This window comes from Protopterus annectens, chromosome 5.part0, assembly GCF_019279795.1.
Source record: "Protopterus annectens isolate FY-2018-M chromosome 5.part0, PAN1.0, whole genome shotgun sequence".
NCBI lineage: Eukaryota > Metazoa > Chordata > Ceratodontiformes > Protopteridae > Protopterus > Protopterus annectens.
In genome coordinates this window covers 1,526,908,042-1,526,926,855 of record NC_056735.1, presented here as the reverse complement: position 1 = coordinate 1,526,926,855, position 18,814 = coordinate 1,526,908,042, and positions in this window count along the sequence as shown.

Here is an 18,814-nt window from a genome sequence, read left to right as displayed (position 1 = left end):
AGTATATCTAACAAATGCTGCTTCTGTGGCAGGGAGGAAAGGCTTTCTCTATTTACGTAGGTTTGAATCCCACATTGTACAAATTACTTTTATTAGTGTTTAAAGCCACACAAAAAGTGTGTGAGGTCATATAATTTATACTCCCATTCCATGTCTGCAAAGGTAAGTCATCTAACAGCTACAGTCGCATTCAACCCATAAAGTAATGCCAACTGTCATATTACCCTTCCTGTTTTATAAACAGCCTTCCTCTCTGTTTATCAGTGTTGCTCTCTGCTTGATATCATGAAAATGTGGTTTGCATGGTTGTGTGGGTTTGCTCACTGACCATTAAACTTGATATCAATCATTGTCAGAAAAACACTTTAACTGTTGCTGTACGACCTGTGTGAACATGGCAGGAGCTAGAAAGGAAGGTGTCCAATTTAGGACTCAAAGATGGAGTGTAGAGGAGTCCAGAATGTTCAATAGACTCCGTGTAAAGCACCACAGGTATACACTATTGCAGGGGGGACTATACAGGGTCTCAGCATAAATCAGAGGCTTGGAATATTCTTGCCAAGGCTGTCTCCAGTGCTACTGGCATTCTACGCACTGGACAACAACGCAGGCACCACTACAGTGACCTGAAAAGGTGCAAGCAGGCACAACTTACCCAGGGGGCTGGATGAGTTTAGGACTGCTGACGTCCAACAATTGGGTAAGCATATAGATAAAGATACTTTAAATTATAGTCAAAGCTGGAGATAGGCAAGACTGGTATGCATAATGCTCTTCCCTTTTTATCTCCTCTTTATTTTACAGCTGCTTCGGAGATTTCAGTGATTAGGGAGGCCCATGCTGAATGTTTAGAAAGACTAAGAAAAGCAAGAGGTATGTATGCAGCACAAAATTATTATTTTATTAAAAATATTGTTCTTCTATACATTAGTAGCAAATTAACCATGCATATCTTAACTGTAAAATCAAGCATGCATGCTTCATTCTGTAGCTCAAGGTAACTGTAAGAATCCATTGTAATTGTGTATTCAGAAGTTGTAGGTTCGCATCCCACAGGTAAGAAATACACTGTAAAATAATTAAAAAATATTGAATATTAATTTCAATAAAATTGGCATAAATGCCACAAAGTTACCTTAATCTGTATTATTTGCCAAAGCATATGTACCATATATGCATATTGCAAGGATTACTTGGAACAATTCTCATTCATAGTCTGTAGTTTTTAAAAGTATACTTAATCTAAAAGTAAAACTTTATTAATTCTGTAGTAATTTATTGTATGTGACATATGACGGTTTAAATTATATTTTTCCTTTTTCTTCTCTTACCCCACCCCTTCTCTGTTTTATTTTTATATGTGTGGTCACACCATTCTGATGTCATCAGTTTCTGACAACTGACAAAATAATTTCCAGCACAGGGAGGTAGGCCAACCAGTGCAGCTCAGCCTGCACCCCCCCCCCCCAATGTCTGCCACACCGATGCTCAGCACATCTGGGACCCAACCTGGCAGTCCTGCCTTTGCAGTCCCTGCACTACTTGGGCCCTCAATATCAGGTAGAATCATCCCAGCAATTAGTACTCTAGTATTGATGGAGTTGAGAAATTTATCACATGCCAGAAGCTGCTAGGCATGGTGCATGAGGCCATAGAAGGTACCACTGGTGCACCCCTCAGCCATAAGATGCTCCTTGGAATGTTGAGAAAGCAAAAATGTCAATAACTCCAACAGGAAGCTGAGGAAGGGGATGGTGATGAATTCTGAGGATAAGCACTAGATTCTCACAGTCCCCAAGCTTGACGGGCATGAGCCTCTGATGTCCCCTCCATATCCCCAATCATAGTGTCCTCCAACCTTTTGTGTCTCTCACCATCCCTGTCTCTGTCTTGTCTGTCCTGTTTGCACCCGCTTCCTCACCTACTTTACTTATCTGAGCCTGACATACCTATGACTCTTACCCAACATTTCTCTCTTACTGAAAGAAAATAAAAAAACTGGGCACATGTCACACAAAAAAAAGTATCATCCCATACATAGCTCACCAGTCATAGTCCCTGTGGGAATAAATGACCTGAGATGTATCTCCCTATACTATATGATGAGAGACATCATGGAGTGCTCAGAATATATCTCTCAGGCTGGTATGAGCCTAGCATTGAGCAGCATTTTACCTTCTCCAAGGATGATGCCACAATATGAACAGAAGATGATTGACTTTAATAATTGACTTAGTTTCTGGTATCATTCTAAGGGGGTGCAATATTTACCAGCATGGAAGGAGATGGTCAGCAGACCATGCTGCTTTGCCAGGGATGGTCTGCAACTCTCTCCTCTAGGCTTTTAAATATTAGCTAAAACATTGTCTTTCCCCATAGTGCCTTTTTTAGGCAATGCCATACTGAAAGTACTTCCAACATAGAAAATCAAAACCAAGAAAATCTAAAGGTATTACTGCTCAATGCTAGGAGTCTAAACAAAAAGTCCACTCACTAGTAGGTCTCTTTACCCTAGAGTATGCTGATGTCTATGTGGTCACTGAGACGTGGTTTAAAGCTGCAGAGAGCACACCAACAGTGCTAAGGTTATAATGCCTTCAACACATTTAGGACAGCTACTTCACGGGCAGGTACTAAAGGTGGAGGTGTCTCTTTTTATATCAAAGATAAATATACTTCAAGGCTAGTCAAACAGGACAATGCACTTGAGCTGCTCCATGTTCAGATCACCATAAGCAAAATCCAATACCACTTCCTTGCAAGCTATAGGTCCCCCGAATGACCCAGGAAACCCATACCATGTATTTAAACTTATTAGAAACACTAACCATCCAACCCAATACCATATTCATGAGTGACTTTAATTACCCCACTATTAACTGGGAATCCTACATAACACCAAATGTACATGCACAGAGATTCCTGGATTTTGTAAACACAAACTCCCTGGACCATATAGTCAATACACCAGCCAGGGGTGCAACCATACTGGATCTGGTCCTCACTAGTATGGGAGAGTGCTACACACTCCCTACTGTAATGCCTTCCTGGTAAGGTCAAACCACAAAATGGTCTCCTTTGAAGTAAAAATAAAACCTGGACCCCCAGCTAAACCTTGAATATTCATAAACTATTCTAAGGCTAACCTCCTGCTATTAAGTAAGAACCTGGCAAATTTTCAAGCCCCCATAAACCCTGAGAACACTGCTACCTATGGAGAACTGTTCACAGAAGCCCTGCACAGCCATGTTGATAGCTGCATAGAGGCAGCTCTACCCACCAGGAAGAAGTACAGAACTAACTCAAAAAGCAAGCCACCCTGGTGGAATCACAAAATCAATAGGCTGTATAACAGGAGGAAGAAAATCATGGCAAAATTTAGGAGTTGCAGCCCCCACCAGGATAAAAGCACTCTCATCAAACTAAACAAACAACTCAGAGGACAAATAAAGTTTACCAATGCCAAATTTGAGGTACGTTTGGCCTCCAAGGCCAAGGACAGCCACAAAGCATTCTTTAACTATGTCTGCAACCTCAAAAGCAATACACAACTGTATGCTGAGCTCATTGTTAATGGAGCCACCTATACTGTGCCAGGAAACATAGCAAACCTCCTGGCTGATAAATTCAGCTCTAACTTTACCCCTCTCTCCCCCTCAACCTTCCCTCAGGAAATATCATCAAATATAACTCCCCCTACTATTATTGGGGAACAGGTCCTTAATACTCTCTCTAAAACTAAGAACACTGCATCTATGGGCCTAGACAATATCCCAGGATGCCTTCTAAATAGCATGAAACATGACCTATCAGGACCTCTGGAATTACTATTTAACTGTAGCCTCCAAACAGGTTTCATGCCTCATGAATGGAGAAAGGCAATAGTCATCCCTCTGCATAAAGGTGGGCCATGTACAGACCCTGGAAACTATAAATCCATAAGTCTCACTAGTCTTATATGCAAAGCCATGGAAATAATTATCATGGAGATGATCAATAGAGATATAGTAAACCTCCAGACACATAGACTCAACCCAGTTTGATTTCGTCAAGGGCAGATCATGCCTACGCAACCTGGTGGACTTCTTTGAGAAGGTCACCAAAGCAATGGGTGAGGGCAAAATTGTTCACACTGCCTACCTTGACCTGGCCAGGGCATTTGACACAATACCCCACTTGGGCATTGTTGACAAACTCAAGAGGTTAGATATAAACCCATATGTCACCTGGTGGATAGCCAACTGGCTTATAGACAAGGACCCAGGAAGTTAGAATTGAGGAGTCCACCTCTACAAAGAGGCCAGTCACAAGTGGAATCCCTCAGGGATCAGTAGTTGGAAAACTCCTTTCTAGCATTTACTTCTCAGATGTCAAGGCCAATGTCAGTGGTCTCTGGATGACTAAATTTGCAGATGATTGCAAATTTGTAGCAGTCATTGAATCTCACACTGAGTGTTTGCGTAGAGGAAGGTGAACCAATTGAAAAATCACTTTTTTTACAAATTAAGCAGAGCCCCACATTTGCTCTTCACTTAACTGTGTGCAAACAGGGAAGGCACTTGCAATAGTACTTCATGTTTTTAAAAATTATGACACATTTCAAATAAAAAGTACAGTATAAACACCATATTATCTGTCACTAATTTATGCCATAGACCACATGCCTAAGTACTTCCACAGTTCAAGCTGTATTTATGCAATGTGACTCTTGCATGTGCACTTTGCCATCACTCGAGTAAACCAGTTGCTCAGTGGTACTCTATGGAAAGAGCTGACTGACATATATTAGTATGTTTAATACACAGTTAGTCTTCATCTCGTTATAATCCATGTAAGAACACAACCAAAGAAAAGGCACTTGTTAGTGACTGAACACAAATTTACACAGACTTGCACCCATGCACTTGAAAATGGCTATATCAGTAGTAGTCCCCAAATGTCAACGGCACTAGAAAAATAAATAGCATGACTGCATTGTTACATCATCTAAAGCTTTATACTGACAACAGACATTAAGATTGTCTTATATGTCTTAATGTGGGCATCAATTCATCATGAATATGAACACACATATATACAGATGTGTCGCTGCTGATCACAGAATGTGTGTCTGTATGTCTGTGTGTGTGTGTGTGTGTGTGTGTGTGTGTGTGTGTGTGTGTGTGTGTGTGTGTGTGTGTGTGTGTGTGTGTGTGTGTGTCTGCAAATGTGTAATATACACAACATATTGAAGAAAAAGGTGCATATTTCTCACTTCTGCAACAAGCATTCCTGGCAGCTTATTGCATTTAGTCTGAGAAGCTGTCTTTTTAAAGTATACCTGCACATTGGAACCACAATACAAAATCCAAATACCACACTTTGCACACCATTCTCATAACAGAATATGTTACCCACATCATATAATAAGGATCTCTTTATCTATACAGGCCAGCATGATAAAGCAAAAGCATACTTCAGGGGATGGTGTAGTTATTATCTACTGTGTCCTGAGGATGGAAAGACAATACTTATATGTGGGTTTAACTTACCGCAGCAGCCACATTATGTGTGCGTCTGTATATAAGTGTAAGTGTGTGTGTGCATAGTCAGAACACAAGTCTCTGCCCTACTGTCAGCAATCCAGTCTCATGAAGAACAAATATTTTGACAGTTGTACGTGTGTGCACAACCATTTCATACAGGCCTCCCAGCATCTTTTGCCAAATATCCACTGATGATGCCATCCCCTAAAAGGTGTTGAGCAGCAATGTAAAAGTCAGATTTGTACTTCTATAGCTTGCATAACTAGTTAGAAAGCGGTTCTAGTGTCACTGCAGTCAACTGGTGTGTGTGTTCATTCAGCAATCAGTATGGTGACAATTTTAGAATAGCATGTGAGTCCCGGCTATATCAGACACTGCTCTGAACATCTTCTTGTAACACACACACTAATGATGTAATTCGGTAAAAAGTACACTCTGACAAGTATTCAAGTCAAACTTTTGCTGTGGCAGTAACGTTAAGTATTGTGTTCTACAGCTTCTGTAACTAGATATTTAGGGGTTCTAATCTGACAGCAACCAACTTGAGTGAGTATATATCCAAATAACATTTTTCGGACAATTTTATGGTGAGATGTGACTCCACATCCATGTCAGACACTCTTCCCAACACATTCATCTCGGCATACAGTGATGCGATCATACTCCATAAAGTGCAATGTGACAGTGTTAAAGTCAGAAAAATGTGGTGGTGCTAGTGTTACATTGCATGGTAATCATCTTCTATACCTAAACAGGTGTAATGCTCAAATCAGGCCCAGTCTACTGCCGTGTGCATGGTTGGTGGTACAGTACAGGCATTGTATGATCTTTTGAATCACTTTTTATTACACTACCACTTATGAGAACCTTTAACATAGTCCCATGCATCCAACATCCCTTTTTTCTCTCTTGCCACATTACATCTTTCCTACAGAGGATTGGAGGATATCTTCGTATTAAAGATGCATACACAGATCATGAAGCAGAGTCCTTCCATGAGACTCTGCAAACCAGCTCAAGGGCACTGGATGAGTGACTTCTAATTATGTCATGGGGTAGTGCACATGTCACATAATCCAGAGAGGCAGTAGGTAATGCAATCAAACAAATAAATGCATACGCACAATAGCCTTACTATCTTCCATCATATAGATATAGGGAGTTTAGTTTAAATGGTATAATAATGACTAGGATGTTATGTGATGCTGGTCATAAGCTTAGTAATGTCCTATGACCATATGAAAATTTATCATGCCAATGTTGCTGCCATCAACATGTGCAATGTTGAGGTGTGGATGTACAGTAGGCCTACAAGAGGGTACTACAGTATGTAATGTGAGATAATGTATTGATGGCTGCTGCTGCCTTTGGATTAAATGTTTCATCCATAACAGCTGTAGGAATATGCCTCCTGAGAGCTGTTAACATGGGATGATGGTATGTGTATATGCTTACTAAGGGATGTGCTTTTTTGTAGTGGAGCAGATCAACATGCCACTCAGTTCTTATTCAGCCATCACATTGATACTTGCAGTATCACACCTAAGCATGCATGTACCTGCCATCATTAAATGCTCTGTGACATACATCAATATTGATTCATACTGATTACATGGGTACATAAGTCTTGTTTCATCAACATGTTGTACTATTGTGATATACAAAAATATCACACATTTTGGTTCAATTGCAACCTTGTGGAATTCATTGTATGCGCAATTCAGTTGCTATTCCTTAGGATTATTGAGGTGGTCACCAGCACCACTGTATGACTATCAGCATTTGTGTCAGTAATTATCCTGTATGTGCCACAACCAACTCACTTGTAATGTATCCTTATATGGTATCACACTGCTCAAGCACAGCTTTCCAATGAAAAACATATTAGCATATGTTGTGCATTTGATGTAATTATGTGACACTGGTAGAGTTGTATGACTGTGTGAACAGTATCAGTGTTTGGAATATGATGCATGACAAAGGATGCATTTCAAGGTGTTTTCACAAATCATTTTTTTCAATAAATGTAACATGTTGAGGGGAATACACAACTAAGCACAGAGCTGTTTTTGAATGCCACCAGACATACTCAACTGATGAAAATAGATAATCTGCTAGCTGACAGTCTGTCTCACACACTTCACCCTACCCCTGTCTTGACTGGCCATCAGCCAAAATATACATGCAAACATTACTCAGTTTATTTTCTCAGGAGAGCAGCTCATCTGTGCTCCTTCTAAAGCTAATGACAGAGGATCATTGGGCCTTGACAACATCTCAGGTTGCCTATATTGCGACTTAAAACCTGACCTAGTAGACACAGTTGTATCCTTACTTAAACACAGCCTCTTGCAGAAGTGTGTACAGCAACAGTCATAAATCAGAACAATGGGACCATCACTTGATGCAGGGAATTATACACCCATAATCCTGACTCCCCTCATCTGTGAGGCAGACAAATGACTCTTCATGGACCTTATCAAAAAATGTACAAGCAGTCTCACGACAGTGTACCAAATCTATTTTTGATTTGTTAAGGCTGCATCATGTCTCTTAAATTAAATCTTATTGACGTCTTCAAGAAGGTCACCAAGGACTTGCATGAGGAACAGAGTGTCATCCCACATAACTTGAACTGGCCAAGGCATTTGACAAAGATACACTCAGGTATTACAAAGAATCTGTCTCAAGTGGGCATAAACACCTGCGTCACCAAGCGATTAAACAAATGGATCACACGCAGGATGCATAATCTTGAAGTGTGTGAAATTACCTCTTGGTAGAGTAGAGTGACCAGGTCCATACCTCTGGGCTCTGTATTAGGCCTTTTTCTGTTCAGTATTTAAGTATTAGAAGTCAAGACAAACTTAGACAGCCTTTGTCTAACCAGCTTTGTGGATAATTGCAAATTGCTGACTATCATTGACTCCAAGAACACTATGGCTATACTGCAGAAAGTGAAGCAGCTTTTCAGGCAAAACAATAAAGCCCTGAGCAAGGCAAGCTTAGAAAATTGTAAAAAAAAGCGACGGATGGCTTAGCACACTTCAGTTCACTTTATTCCACAGAAACACAGCACCCTTTTACATTTATCTCACCACATGTCTTCCAGAGATGATTTACTCAAGTGTATCACTTTTGCCACAGTGTGCATCCACACATCTTTTTTGTACATACATAAGTATTCTTTGTGATGCATAACCATTAGGAGTTGACAGTGCAGGCTTCCCTTCAAGGTGGTATACAACCTTCATGTATGATACGTCCTTCTGTGATGCACCCAGTAAATACATAACTCATTGACAACATTAATGGCATGGGTTACATTGTAGCAAGTGTGGATTGTGCATGTCCTTATCTGGTGTGCATTACCATATTTCACTTGTCCTCTTACCCTTTCTTCATTCCTAACATTCATGTCTATGGCCCTTTTCATTACACACACTTCCCCAGACTGCTGTACTAATAATGGCAATCTATGTGGGGAGGGTGGCCTAATGGTTAAGGTGTTTGCCTTACAAACACAAGGTGCAGAGTTTGAGTCTCACAAGGGATAGTTGGCTAGGCTTAAAATAGCTCACAAGGGCAGTTAGCTTAGTACTAATCTATGAACCTATGTTCCCTTGCTGAACACCAGCAAAACTTCAGTATGCCAAAAACATGTTTGTACTGTACTTTGCACTGAGTACACTTTTCTATAATATGTTAGTACTGCAGTCGTTCCCTTAAATTTAGCCCTGGTATTCATTGTAGCTGTCTCCACATGTCAGAATGTGTTAATGCTGCTTTATAAGGTTTCCTGGCTGGAAGCAGAGTCAGTGAACCCTGGGATACTTTCCAAAATGTCAGAATAATCAATAAAACTGTTTTCCAAGAAACGAACTATAAATCAACCTGATGAACTTGCTCATAAGGAGGTAAAGTTAATTTTTACAACCCAAAGTTAAGATCCCAGGTAATAGTTGTCACAAAAGGAAATACTGCCAGCCCAGCTATCTGGAAATGTGTAAATAATTATATGCCATTTGTGAATGCTGATATGATTTATATAGAAGTGTGACAGAAGGTGATACTGCCAGCACAGCTATCTGGAATTTTATAAATAGTTATATGTCATTTGTGAATATCAGCATGATACAATTGCTTGTGTTACCACTATATTGGAACTGTATGTTACGTGTGTATCAGCCTGTGGTACAGAAGTATGTGTTGAACAGGGTTTATACAGTACTGAGCTCAAAAGATATATCCACAGTGTACCCTACTGGAACATAAAAGATTAACTTGCAAAATTTAAGAATAGTTGAGATTTAAGTACTTTATTGCTGGACCATAAAGAAGAGATGATATATTTCAGTTTCAGTCAACAGGAAACAGGATGTCTATACTAGGGGACTCTCTGTGTTGCCTTGAAAGAGAGATAAATACTAGGCTTGAGATGTAGAAATGTTTTATTGTTTTTGGATTTTCAGGATCTGCAAACATCTGAAGCAAAGCCTTTATTTATGTATTTTTCACAGGGAGATGCTAGATGTTGGTAGTTTCTGACAATGGGAGTTTAGATTGGAAACTAAAGTCAAGTGACAAAAAGTGATGTCATCCAAGCTAACCCAGCAGTAATATTTGATATAAATTTAAGAACTCTCAGAGAGACAGAGAGAGGGCATTTTTGTATTTTGTCTTTGACCTGGAAACATCCACTCACCACGCCCGTCTTGCCTGGCTCTGTAAGTAAGTTTACTAGGGAACAGTACATTTCTTTTAGATTCAGTAAGGAATATAGTAAATATTAGTTTAGATGTTTTCTGTATTTATTTGAGACTGTCCTGCAATGCTGTTTTAAATATTTCTTGTGATTTTGAGCTCTTAAGTCACAGTGAATACATATTTAGTATCGTCTTGTTTTTTTTATTATTTATTAAGTATATGTAAACCTTTCAATTGTGGCTGGTCTGTTTAGAGATATTTACACAGAGTACTTGCACATCTATTTGGTAGCACTGTACAGGCCACTCCTAATAGTTTGGCTCTTGGTCAAACTACCATTTGATTTAATAGTAACATTTCACAGTAAGATAGGATACCATTTGCTAAGGGCCTTAAAGTAGCTTATAAGTAGTGTCAGGTTGTTGTGGAAACTGCCTTATAGTCTGGGCAGAAGATGGCATAGTTAGTAACCCTGTGCCAGTCTTTCCCAGGTGTGAATGTGTGTATAAATCAAACCTCAAAGTGTGTGTGTGTGTGTGTGTGTGTGTGTGTGTGTGTGTGTGTGTGTGTGTGTGTGTGTGTGTGTGTGTTGTTATGTGTGTGTGTGTGTGTGTGTGTGTGTGTGTGTGTGTGTGTGTGTGTGTGTGTGTGTGTGTGTATGTGTGTGTGTGTGTGTGTGTGTGTGTGTGTCTGTCAGCTACTTGAGCAGGGACACGAAGCACTGGTTGGACAGAGAGGGTGCTGGAGGTCTTGGTTTGGCCACTCAGCTGAGATCTCAACTCTATAGCTGTACCAGTGAGTAGTCTTATTGAGGATCTGGAAAAAGAGGAAGAAAGAAGCCCAAGACTGCCTGTGGTCTCTGCGAGCTCTTAAGGGAAATTTCACTTCACTTTACTGTGTATGTACTTGTCATCCTCCCAGTGTGTACATCCCCCTACTGCTGCCAAGGGTGAGGGTTGAGGCTCCTTGATTACTGAATCAGTGCTTTGGCATCACATGTGCTGCCTGTTTTCTAGGTAGACACATATGTAAAAACCCTTTCAAGAATAGCTTAAACAGTGATTGTGATGAAAGGGCAGGATCCATGCTGAATTTAATGCTGAAATGGCCAAGCGATGAAGCTTGAAAGAAAAAAAAAATGAAAGACCAGAGGATATTGATTCATACAAATATTGCAAAACCAGAGGTACAGAAACCTTGAATTGTCTCTGTTTCTTAATGTGACACCAACTAGCAAATCTTTTTTTTTTCATTTACCAATATAAGATTTCCTAGTAGCATGTGTCTTTGCCTCTTCAAATACCTGCCACACTTTCTCAGAAAAAATTCTTAAACAGTATCAAAATTGAGTCATATAGGCAATTAGTTGTAGTTGTCTGAGGCTGGGATGTATCAAGCACCCCTTGTCTTGTGAGAGCAGATTCACTGTGGGTCAAAGCTTATGGTAACTGCACATTTCCAATTTCATAAGAAGGGACCTCTGTTGGCAGCACCAAAAGGGGGTCAGCACAATGACTTTTGAAGAATCCATCTGAATCTTCAGAATACCTCTGTAAATCAGAGGAAATGTAAAAAAGCATGCACGCGTATCTCTGTCCAAGGGAATGAGAAAGCATCTATTTTTCAAAGCCTCTTTGCAAAGAATCCTGAACCAGATTATTTTCAGTTGTCTCTTTTGAAAGGAGACAAAAAATCTACTTGAGGAGTTCCCTAGAACTGGATAAGTTCCTATAAGACCCTACAGCATTCAATTTCTATGCATGAGTTTCTGTCCTAGTCCTGCTGTGCTTGTCTGGAAAAACATTTTGCTTTGACAGAATGTAAGAAGCTTGAATGGTTAAACAGTGCTGAATTGCTACCTTCCAAGCTACCATACTAGCCTACACAGGGAGGTAGGATTAGGTACCCCCTGCTTGCCTTTGTACCACATTATTGTGATGCTGTGTCTGATTACTTGAAGTGGCTCAGGTGACCACAGGTGATGCAGAGAATTGAGAGCTTGAATAATAGCTAATATCTCTTTTGCAATAGTGTGCTTTGTTCTGTCCTCTTTGTTCCATAGGCCCTGTATTTTTACCCCTTGGCACTTCTCCCCATATGAAATCTGTTGCATCAATTGTTATTGATTGTGTCATCGTAGTCAGGGAGAAGGGAAGCCCTAGATCCGAAGCAATCTGGTTTCTGCACAAAGCAGTTCTCTTTTTATAAAATGCAACACAAGAATCTGAAATGTCAGGGGGTGAAGATGTTGCTAGCATACTGTTTTCAGAAACCACTGACTTTTTCTCATTTGTAATGTGGAGAAGGGAATCACGTGAATCATAGAAGTCTTGACATACATTTCAAGAGGTATTCTCCTGCAGAAGTCTGGGACTGAACTGAGAATGTCAAGAATAATTCCAGGTACATGTCTACTTATTCCTGAGGAAGAAATGCCTTTTGCAAGGATGTATCCCTAAGGCAACCTAGGAACACTATCCTGTGGGAAAGTATCATGGAGGATTCTGAATGTTGATCTGGAGATCTAGTTTGATAAGAAGATTTCTTACCCATGTTAGGGACTCCTGACAGTTTGAGAAAGAGTCTGTCAAAATATGTAAGCAATCCAAATAAGGAAATTGTGAATTCCCTGCAGTCTGCAATGGGATTTCACTGAAGCTAAACACTTTGTGAATACCAGGGGCGGTAGATAACCCAAAGAGCAATGTAGAGAACTAAAAATGTGGTCCTGGCACAGAAAACCATTGGAATCTTCTGAAATATGTTGCAAAAGTGATGTGATGACTAGCATCTTTCCTGTCTACTGAGTTAACAACCAACTTAAAGAATGATGAGAGGCAACAAAGTTTATAAGAACATCATTTTGAACATTTATTTATTTTGCATTTGTTGACCGGGTTAGACTGGCTGGGCAGGTGCCCTTTTTCAACAGTGACCCAGGGAGGAAAGCTCCATTAAGTACAAGTAAAAATATAAATACAGCAGTCAAGTATTACTATAACACAGCTTATTCTAACAAATAAAGTAAGCAATGAAAAAAATAACGAACTCTAAAAACAGTCTGTACGGTACAATCACAACAGAAAAGTAAACTATTTACAGTCTTTACAATACAATTTGATTAAACAGTAGTTTAGAATAAAGATTCTTTAGAATAGTTTAGAAAAAACATTGCAACTTTCACAAAAAAGTTGAAAAAGGACAGGTTGAGAATTATCCTCCAAGATGCTTTCTTCTTTGTCACCAGAAAAATTCTTGAGTACAGCCCTTTCCACTACATAAATGGGCGGACTGGTTCTATCACCCCCACAGAAAGCATATGGTTGATTAAAGGGAGGCATGCTTTGTAGGATGAGGGGGAATCCCCTGAAAAGGACAAACGCTTTCCCACTGCTATTTATAACCCTCCTGAATAACATTTAGGACCTATTTGTCTGAAATAATTTTATGTCAAAAGGGGAGCTAAAGAATCAGGGTCTGGGACAGGTTTGAAGAAGTGTCAGAGAGGGACGAGGGGTTGCAGAGGAATGTTACAGTAGTCATTCTGTATTACTGGCTAACCCTTTTTTTAGAAGACTCCTTACTTTTTCTTTGAACCTTCTCGGCAATTTTTACTGTACATATGATTGTTAGAAGTCTGTTGGGAATGTTTATTTTTGCTTTTTGTAAAAGGAACCTGAATTTGTAACAAGCATTTTAGCAAACCTGGAGAAGGAGGGCTAAAAAAACCTGAATGACCACTGAATCAACCTGCTGCAATGGTAAGGGCTCCTTACAAGTTCTTTTTTTTTTGTAATATTCTTTTTTAGGACCAGAGGAAAAAAGAACTATGGGACCAATAGGTTCTTCTATAGTTCTGCTGAAAATAGAGGCCGATTCCCAGGTAGTGCAGTTATGTAAGTTTTCAAAAGAAGAGTTCACATGAACAAAACACAATAGTATTCCCAAATACACTTGTTTCAATAAAAAAACACAATAATTATCACCCATTACCACCAAATGTACTTAAAGTAATCACAGATAGTAAAGTTTAGAAGAAGGTAAATGGTCTAGCAGATCAACAGGTCACACGACAGCTTAGTTGTGTTAGACAAAACTGAAAAAATAGTAACTTCTCACAAAAAAACTACATATTTTAGAAAAAAATCAAATATTGTGGAATATTTTCCCTGAAATGAACTTATCTGTCCAGCAATTGATGATCATAAGCCAACTGTCATTCTTCTGAAGCCTGTAAGAGGGCTCTCTCTAAGGATAGCAATAAAATACTGAAATTTTGCATGCCCAGGCTGCTAGTTGCATGAGCTCCTTAGTGGGGAAAACCATCAGAATGGGCATGCAAAGCGTCAGTGTTTTCTTGCCACCCTTAGAAAGTGCATGATGAAAGAGCCCAAGACTTTGGAAGACTGGCCAGATCTTGTATCCTTGGCAATATATAACTCATACAGCTATGGCTACTGCAACAGTGATTATGATGAACATTGGGGCATAATCTAAGCATGTCACATCTGGTATGCCTTGATTATAATGTACATTCCTGGAATTCTACATGGTACTTATAAAATGAGTTGCACATTTGAAGTGGCTGTTTGTTTTCATGTATCAAGGGATTTTGCACATTGACCTAGACTTAGACAACTTTCTGACTATCACATTTATCACTAATAGACTATGTCTCACATATTGTACAAAAATAACATTTAGATTCCTAAACTGAAATATGAATTAGGGGACGACTAAGGTTGAACTGGAACAAATTATTATTTACATATATGGCTGACACAATGCACAGTTGGCATCCTGGATTGGATCTCTAGAAATTGAAGTGGCTTCAACATTTGAACAAGGGAAACAATGACTCACCATGCCCACCATATATACATAAAACATTAAACATTGCTTCCTGTTCATTAGCTTTGTTTTTGACTAAAATACTCCCTCTGCACTGTACTTTATATTACCTCATTGTGTTCTATTTGTATTTGCTGATGTATTTATAGATCCCTGCATGTGACTTAAGACGCAGAACTGACTTGGGTTTTTAAAGTCATTTGTGGATTTTGGGGAAAACTACATTTTGGAGCTCACAAAAAGAGTCTGCTTGAAATGCATGAAACTGAGATCAGAAGATCAGAAGATCACACATGGATATTTACCAGTACATCCAATATGGAGACTGTAACCCCCCCCCCCCACACACACACACACACACAGACACATACACACACTTTTTAAAATTACATGAGATGCATTTGTTATTCAGGAGCAATGTAAACCCTTCCTGTGTTATTTAGCTTATTTTGAAGAATAGCACAATTTTGAGACATTGTAGCCAAATTAGTATAATTCAAGCCATTGTGTTTCTCCATAAGAAGCAATACCCTTACTTTTTAGCAAGAAAATGTCAAGGAATTAAATGCAAGCATTGGGTGAGTAATAGTCAAGGATAGTTCATGACTGACATTCTTTGGGATAAATGTTAAGAAAGCAGCCAGAGGAATGTGAGATTAAGTAACTAGTATTTAATAAACAGCTAAGAAATCTAAGAAGTATTGTTATATACACACAGGTGACACATATTTTACAAATATTTCCTTGCATTAAACAAAGTCTTAATTTTTTTGATTACTTGCATTAGCAATGTCTACCGAAATGCTGAAAAATCATTATACACATCCTGCGCTGGTACAATGACACCAGTTTCAGTTAGACAGTGGATTGCTTTACCAATGCTTAGCTAAAATAAAAAAATGTTAAATATAACATTCTTTATTCTGATATTTTAATGTTAAAAAATCATTAAATAAATGAACATTTTGATTGTATCCTGTATATGTCAGCTGGGATGTTAAGTACATCTTATACATCACACATTGCTTGCCTAACTTAATACTGGCAGGCAGATGTTTTAAAATGATAATATTGTTAGATGATTAAACAGAGAAATCAGAATTGGTAAAAAAATTGTATTATGATTATTTCGCCAGTATATAGTAAATAATCTGCCTAATATTACTTCATACTGTGATTTTTCTCCTTTTTTGTTACTGTTTCATTTATCTGATTTGAACACGTGAGAAAAATGATTTTTCTCCTTTTTTGTTGCTGGTTTATTTATCTGATTTGAACATATGTGAGAAAAATGATCTTCTGATTTTATACAAGAGAGGTCCAAGGAGATTTCCAAATGTTAGTTTTAAACAATATGTCTGCTTTCCGTACCACTTACAAGTCTTCAAACAAAAAATGCAAATAGATTATGCTGCCTAGAATCGATATGAAGCAGCCTTACCTAAAGTGGTTGCTACGTTACAAAGAGCTGACTCAGTCTGTAAAAGGTTAAAGCACTTAGTGCTTGCTGGGTGGCAGCTTAGTTGTATAGCTGATACTAAATGATGGGTATTGAATATTTGTGCTTCCATTTCCTGCTTATCCACACTGACTGTCTCCTGCAGTGTTAGACACACTGTGGCAGAACTGCTTATGCAAACAGTGTGTGGCTGTGGAATTGTCCATTAATGCATATGGACTGCACATGCTAATGTTTACTAGTTTTGCTTCCAAATCAGTGTTTTCTAATCAGAAAAAAATATCAAGTAGTTGATGGGAATGTAATGAAGTATTCTCAAAATGAAGTTTTTTAAATTCAAGAAAAAATAATTAAAGGCTATGTTCAATTCTCTGTAAAAACAAACAACAAATGCTTCGGAGTAGGGTGTAAAAACAAATTAGTTTACAGAGCATAGCTTCATAGGTGTGTACCAGGCTAATGACCACTAAGGCCTTTTTAAGCCTAGCCATATATCCCAAATCTCAAATCTTAATATTTTCAAATCACTAGATCTTTATCTATTTGTATTCCTGCATTTAAGTATAGATGGTAAAGCAGGATAATCTTCTAATTACTGCACTAAAAATACATAACAGCACAGAAAACAACACATCTCTCCTTAACCATTAATTCATTTATTCCATAATTCTTAGCAAGCCATATAACCTTCGTGGTCTCCAAGCATCTTAACTGTCTCTGAGATCGAAATACTAGATATGAGTGACAGCTCATTTTGACTATGCTGATTAATTAATTAATTCCATGATTTCATTTGATTAACAAGGATTTTCAATAGCTGTTGATGATATATCAGTTTGGAAGTCTAAGCTTAGTATGTCAAAGCTAATACTTAATGACTGCAGTGTATTCTAAAATTAGCAACCCTCGCTGCTGCTTTCAAATCATAATAATGGAAGGCTTTAATTACCGTATATAGTAACACTGACAAATTCACTGGTTGCAGTGAACAGACAGTAGAGGTAATAAATTATATCCTTATCAGTCGTTATGAAAAGGAAACCCTAGGTCTCACGAAGTGTGTTTCAAATTTCTGCAGGTTAGCAAAGCACATGACTCTGTAAATGGACCATGATGCTACATAGTACCTTCCATACTTACAATATTTTCTCTCATATATACAGTCTCCAGTCTGTCAACGCCTTCTTAGAACTTTAATCAGCCTGCCGATGTATTGCCTTTCTTGGCATAATAGTATAGTCTGCATAGATATATGTAGTGCAAATTTACATGCAATGTCTGCTTTGAATTTAAGGGTTGCCCAAAGGATTTGGTATCATTGACAGAAGTTTAGAAAAACAATCAACATTTTGATGCTAACAATACCTTTCCAGACATGGATCAGTCATACTGAAAAAAAAAAAAAACCTGGAAGACTGGATATTGAATTTGAATTCATGGCAAAAGAATGACTAGTTTTGGAGGTATTTTGGATGACATCAGTAATTACACAAATGTGCACATTTCTTACAACTGAATACATTCAGTTTCTCACTGCACTACAGTCAGTGAATGTTATGTGTGACTTAGGTCTCAGTTTCCTGCTGCACAGCACGTCCCAAACACACAACACTGCTATTGACATGTGCATGGAAATTTATTCCTTCGTCTACATGCCAGCTTTTATCTAGTGCTCAGTTTCTTGGTTTGCATGAATGCGTGTCTACCACTGTCACTTTATAGCATAATATTTTGCAAATATGTGATTATATAAGCCAGCCTGTTGAAACACATAATGACCTAACCTATTATGCAAATCTCTCCCAACTATCCTGGCATGTTGCTATGCTTCTGTGTTAAGTAAAAGGAAGCAATATCTTTAAATATAAACAATGGATACAGTATACTGAAACTATTTTAAACATCAGTCAGCATACAACCTGAATAAGTACTATACCTTATCAGTAGTTATAGAGATCCTGTATGTATATAAGGAATATTTTAGTTTATATGCTTTCTGTGTTACTGATGCTTAAAAACATTTACATGCATTTACACCAAAGCTGTTTTTGGATCCATGTCAATACATACTAATATTTATACACAGTGGAAGCCTATTGGATATATGCAAATAAGGACATACTGATGTTTCAGCTACATGATTTTAGAATAATCATGGCTTTTTATTTTATACTTTTTAAGTCTTTATGGGTACATTCAGACCAATAAAGCCAACTCTCACTAGTTACAGACATAGCATGTTTTAAACTTTTTGTGACCTTGTCAGTACAGC